Genomic DNA, 6,375 nt, shown 5'->3' on the forward strand with positions numbered 1-6,375 from the left:
AAAACTATGCTTTCTGTAAAATTGAATCACCTGATTGCCTACCTTTTAAAAATTTTATTACTTCTTATTTTCATTCTATTATTATACTTGTCTGTAGCACACAATATGGTTTTTCAAAGTATACATGCAATATGTGACAATCTAATCAGGGATGTTACTATTTTTGAGAGATTTTTGTCATAGGGCACATGTACTCACTGGAAAGACAGAGAGAGAAACTGAGAAATCACCCCCCTCCCCAGGAAGCATGGCCATGTTACAATCCCTTGTCTGCCATTTTCCTCTTGGAATTTTAGGCACGCATGTACATGTGCCTGATGTGAGTTTCAAACTGCTGGATCCCGGACTCAAACCATGGTCAACCATGTGGGAGTCCATTGCCTTAACCACTATGATACCTGCTGGCCCCATTCAACAGAGAATTTTACATCCTTGTGACTGTTAAGTGTTTCCTCCCTGAGTCCTTTTTACCCATGCTGTACTACCCACCCTCTTTCTCTACTGTCTCTGGAATCTATACTTATACTCCCTGCTATTTTATTTTTCCAGATCTTTCCATTTATGCCTTAGAATGCAGACTTTTGATATATTTTGAATGGGGATATAAATGTTTGTCTTTCATGGTCTGGCTTACTTCATTTAGCATTAAATTCACTATCTATATTCATCCACTTTGAATCAAGTGATAGGGTCTCATTGTTCCCTGTGGCTTAGCAGTATTCCAAAGTGTATCTATACCACAATTTTTTGATCCATTTATCATTTATTGATCATTGAAGTTAATTCCCTCCCTTAGCAGTTGTGAATAAATATTGATGTGCAAATATCTTTCCAACTGAATGTTTTCCTATAATTTGAGTAAATGCCAAGGAGTGGGATTTGGGGGTTAAATAGTAGTACTATTTGTATATTTTTGAGGAAATTCTGTATTATTTTCCACAGTGACTATATTAATTTACATTCCCAACAGCAGTGTAAAAGGGTTCCCTTTTCACCACAGCCTCACTAGAACTTGTAGTTTCTTGTTTATTTTTATTTATTTTTTATCTGGTTGAAGTTAAGTAATATCTCATCATACCTTTTTTTTTCTTTTCTTTTTTTTTTTTTTTTGCTTTATCATGTACAGAAGTTTCACATACATTCTCATTTGACCCTCACAACAACCCTGGTAAGTAGGCAGCAGACAGTCTCATTTCACAGATGAGAACATGAAACTCAGAGCAGTTGACTGATGTGCCAAGATTCTACAGTTAGTAAATAATTTGTGTTAAGATCAGTCTTTGGTGGGACCAACAGTTGGTGTAATGGCTATGTTGCTGGATTTCCATGTAGTCCACCACAGTTCGAGTCCTGGACCCAGTGGCTTAAATTCACGCCAGGTGCATGTGTGTGCGTGCCCAAGATCCCAAGAGGAGAATGGAGGAGAAGGATTGTGGAGTGGCCATCCCCACTGGGAGATGATTTCTAGCTTTCTGTCTCTCTGTCTCTCTGTCTTTCTGGCAAGCTCATGCACCCTATAGCAAAAATTTATTTTTCCAGATCTTTCCATTTATGCCTTAGAATGCAGACTTTTGATATATTTTGAATGGGGATATAAATGTTTGTCTTTCATGGTCTGGCTTACTTCATTTAGCATTAAATTCACTATCTATATTCATCCACTTTGAATCAAGTGATAGGGTCTCATTGTTCCCTGTGGCTTAGCAGTATTCCAAAGTGTATCTATACCACAATTTTTTGATCCATTTATCATTTATTGATCATTGAAGTTAATTCCCTCCCTTAGCAGTTGTGAATAAATATTGATGTGCAAGTATCTTTCCAACTGAATGTTTTCCTATAATTTGAGTAAATGCCAAGGAGTGGGATTTGGGGGTTAAATAGTAGTACTATTTGTATATTTTTGAGGAAATTCTGTATTATTTTCCACAGTGACTATATTAATTTACATTCCCAACAGCAGTGTAAAAGGGTTCCCTTTTCACCACAGCCTCACTAGAACTTGTAGTTTCTTGTTTATTTTTATTTATTTTTTATCTGGTTGAAGTTAAGTAATATCTCATCATACCTTTTTTTTCTTTTCTTTTTTTTTTTTTTTTGCTTTATCATGTACAGATCTTTCACATACATTCTCATTTGACCCTCACAACAACCCTGGTAAGTAGGCAGCAGACAGTCTCATTTCACAGATGAGAACATGAAACTCAGAGCAGTTGACTGATGTGCCAAGATTCTACAGTTAGTAAATAATTTGTGTTAAGATCAGTCTTTGGTGGGACCAACAGTTGGTGTAATGGCTATGTTGCTGGATTTCCATGTAGTCCACCACAGTTCGAGTCCTGGACCCAGTGGCTTAAATTCACGCCAGGTGCATGTGTGTGCGTGCCCAAGATCCCAAGAGGAGAATGGAGGAGAAGGATTGTGGAGTGGCCATCCCCACTGGGAGATGATTTCTAGCTTTCTGTCTCTCTGTCTCTCTGTCTTTCTGGCAAGCTCATGCACCCTATAGCAAAAACCTCTCCAAAAAAAAAAAAAAATCAGTCTTTGGCCTCAAAATTTAGTATCCAACCTCCCCTCTTACTTGCCCTACATACTTCCCAGGGATAAAGAAAACAAAATGAATTCAAGGCTAGAAAAATACTTGAAGGTAAAAAAGCACTTTATGACCACATAGGATCGCCCTCAACCCTACAGCCAGACCACTTCCATCTTCGAATCCCTGGGACAAGGAACACTGAGGCAGGGATCCCCGCCCCAGCTCCAGGCCCAGAATCCCCAAGCCAGAGACCCCTCTCTCGGTCAGCCAGGATTGCCCTCGGCCCCACAGCCACCCCACGTCCATCTTTGGACCCCTGGGCCAAGGAACACTGAGGCAGGGATCCCTGCCCCAGCTCCCACCCCAGGACCCCCAAGCCAGAGACCCCTCTCTCTGTCAGCCAGCCCCACCGCCACCCCACTTCCCCCACATCCATCTTCAGACCCCTGGGCCAAGGAACACTGAGGCAGGGATTACAGCCCCAGCTCCCACCCTGGGACCACCAAGCCAGAGACCCCTCTCTCTGTCAGCCAGCCCTACCGCCACCCCACATCCATCTTCAGATCCCTGGGCCGAGGAACACTGAGGCAGGGATTCCCGCCCCAGGTTCAGCCCTGGAAGTCCCAAGCCAGAGACCCCTCTCTCTGTCAGCTAGGTACATTTTTTTCTTTTTTTTTCTTTCTTTTTTTCTTTCATTTATAAATGTCTCTCTTCACCTTACCACGTAGGATCACCCTCAGTCCTACAGCCACCCCACTTTCATCTTCAAACCCCAGGGCCAAGGAGCACTGAGGCAGGGATTCCTGCCCCAGGTCCAGACTCAGGACCCCCAAGCCAGAGATCCCTCTCTCTGTCAGCCAGGCACATGACTTTTTCTTTAGTCTCTTTATTATTTTCCTCCCATTTACTTTGTCTTCTCTTCCTTCATCTCTGCCCTCCCCGGCAGTCTAGATAGGTCTAGAATTACAGCTCTGAAATATTCTAGTATTTTAGGACTCTCTGGGATCCTCCCATTTACTGAACCACCTGTGAATAAGGAGATACTTTACTTTGTACACCTAAACAGAATATTCCTCCTTGGACCACGTTGCTAAATGTAACAGAAGAGAGACTTCAGCAGTCTTCATTCCACAGCAAAAAGGAAACACACTTGCTCTTATTTGAGAAAACATTCTCTTAAAAGGTATTCCAAAGGGAACACATCTCCCAATGGTTAGAAGTAGAGGAAGAACCTTGGGTCTGAATAAAGCAGGAAATATGTTTCCAACAAAAGAACACCATGATTCCCTTCCATTTCTTCAAAAAATAGAGAATGTTACCAAAATATCCAAGAAAGAATTTAGAACTTTCATGGTGAACAAATTTAATGAGATGAAACAGAAAAGAGACAATGAACTACAGGAGATGAGAAAGTCCTTCCACGATAAGAAGGAAGAAATGGACACACTAAGAAAGAATCAGATGGAACTATTAGAGGTGAAGTCTATAATACAGGAAATCAAAAAATCTCTTGAAAGTATTAAAAGTCAATTAGGTCATGCTGAAGATCAAATCTCTGATGTTGAAGATAAAGCTTCTGACCTAGAGAAAAGCACCCAAAAGATAGAGAAAATAACAACAAAATATGAGGATAACATACGAGAAATACTAGATTCCATTAGATGCCCTAACATCTGAATAATTGGTATCCCAGAAGATGAAGAAACAAATAAGGGCATGGAAAATCTATTCCATGAAATTTTAGAAGAAAATTTCTGAAGTCTAGAGAGGCACTCAAGCATCTAGACCCAAGAAATACAAAGGACCTCAAATAGAATCAAACCAAGAAGATCTTCCCCAGGCATATCTTAGCCAAATTGGCAACAACCACAGATAAAGATAAGATACTAAAACTGGCAAGAAAAAAAACAAGTGACTTCAAAGGTCACCCCATCAAACTAACACCAGACTTCTTTACGGAAACAATGCAAGCAAGAAAAGAATGGGAAGATGTATTGAAAGTGTTATGAGACAAAAAAATTCAATCAAGATCATTGCATCCTGCAAGATCATCCTTAAAATGAAAAAAAAAAAGATTAAAATCTTCTCAGACAAACAAAACCTGAAAGAATTTGCCAACACCAGACCAGTTCTCCAAGAAACCCAGAAGAAAGTACTGTTCCAGGAAAAGTAAAGAAGTAACAGCCAGAAACACAGGAGTAAAAGTCAACTAAGACAATGGCCAACTTAAACATTGGGACAGGTCCAAAAATATCAATAACAACATTGAAAATTAATGGATTAAATTTTCCAATCAGACACAGACTGGCTGAATGGATTATAAAACAAAAACCCACTTCATAAATAGACATACATAAACTGAAAGTGAAGGGTTGGAAAAAGGTTTTCCATGCAACTGGGAACCAAAAAAGAACTGGAGTCACAATACTAATTTCTGACAAAATAGGCTTTAAAACAAAAACTGTTCGAAGAGATAAAGAAAGGCACTATATTGTAGTAAAAGGATCAATAGATCAAGAAGATATAACTCTTATAAATATCTATGTGCCTAACACAGGAGCACCCAAATATGTGAAGCAAAGACTGCTAGAGCTAAAAGAACAGATAGGTCGTAATACTGTAGTTGTTGGGGACCTCAACACCTTATGATCTCCTTTAAACAGATCTTCTAAACAAAAAAATAAGCAAAGAGATACAGGACCTAAATGATACTATAAATCAAATGGACTTGAAAGAAATTAGAACTTTTCGTCCAAAAACCACAAGATACACCTTTTATAAAACCACCACATGGATCCTGCTCGAAGATTGACCATATCATAGGGCACAAAGCAAGCCTCTACAGATACAAAGGCATAGAAACTATGTCCAGCATCTTCTCTGAACATGATGGAATTAAACTTCAGTTTAATTTCAAGAGAAATCCTCAAAAGTTCTCAAATACAGAGAAACTAAATAATCTATGCCTGAATGACTCCACAACTACTGAAAAAAATAAAGACTGAATTCAATTAATGGAAGCCAATGCCAATGAGGACAAGAGTTTCCATAATCTTTAGGACACTGCTAAAGTAGTCATAAGAGGGAAGTTCATAGCAATTAGTGCACATAAGAGAAACTGGGAAAGAATGCAAATGAATCACCTAACATCATAACTAACAGAATTGGAAAGGCAACAGCAAAAAGATCCAAAAAACTCCAGGAGAAAGGAAATAATAAAGACCCAAGCAGAAATAAATGAAATAGAATATAAACAAACTATACAGAAAATAAATGTAAGAGAAAGTTGGTTCTTTATAAAGATAAACAAAATCAATACACCACTAGCAAGACTTATTAAGAAGAAGAGAGAAAGGAACCAGGTGAATCAAATCTGCAAAGAAGGAGGCAAAATAACAACAGATATAGGAGAAATATTATTAGAGGATACTAATGTATGTCTTTGCATACATCTGTATGTGAAGACAAAAGATAACTTGGATGAGAGGAACATATTCCTGGGCAAATATACTCTACCTAGATTGAGCCAGGAGTATATAGAAAGTCTGAATAGGCCCATAACAAGTCAGGAGATTAAATCAGTAATAAATAACTTCCCAACAAAGAAAAGCCCTGGCCCTGATGGATTCACCTGTGAATTCTACAAAACTGCTCTCAAGTTATTTCTAAAGATATAAAAGGGTGAATCTCTCTCTAATTCATTCTATGAAGCCTCTATCATCCTTATCCTTAAAACAGATAAGGACAGAACAAGGAAGGAAAACTACAGACCAAAATCCCTGATGAACATAGAAACAAAGATTTCCAACAAGATACTAGCAAATTGTATCCAACAACTT

The sequence above is a fragment of the Tupaia chinensis genome, unplaced genomic scaffold, assembly GCF_000334495.1.
Source record: "Tupaia chinensis unplaced genomic scaffold, TupChi_1.0 Scaffold000678_1, whole genome shotgun sequence".
NCBI lineage: Eukaryota > Metazoa > Chordata > Mammalia > Scandentia > Tupaiidae > Tupaia > Tupaia belangeri.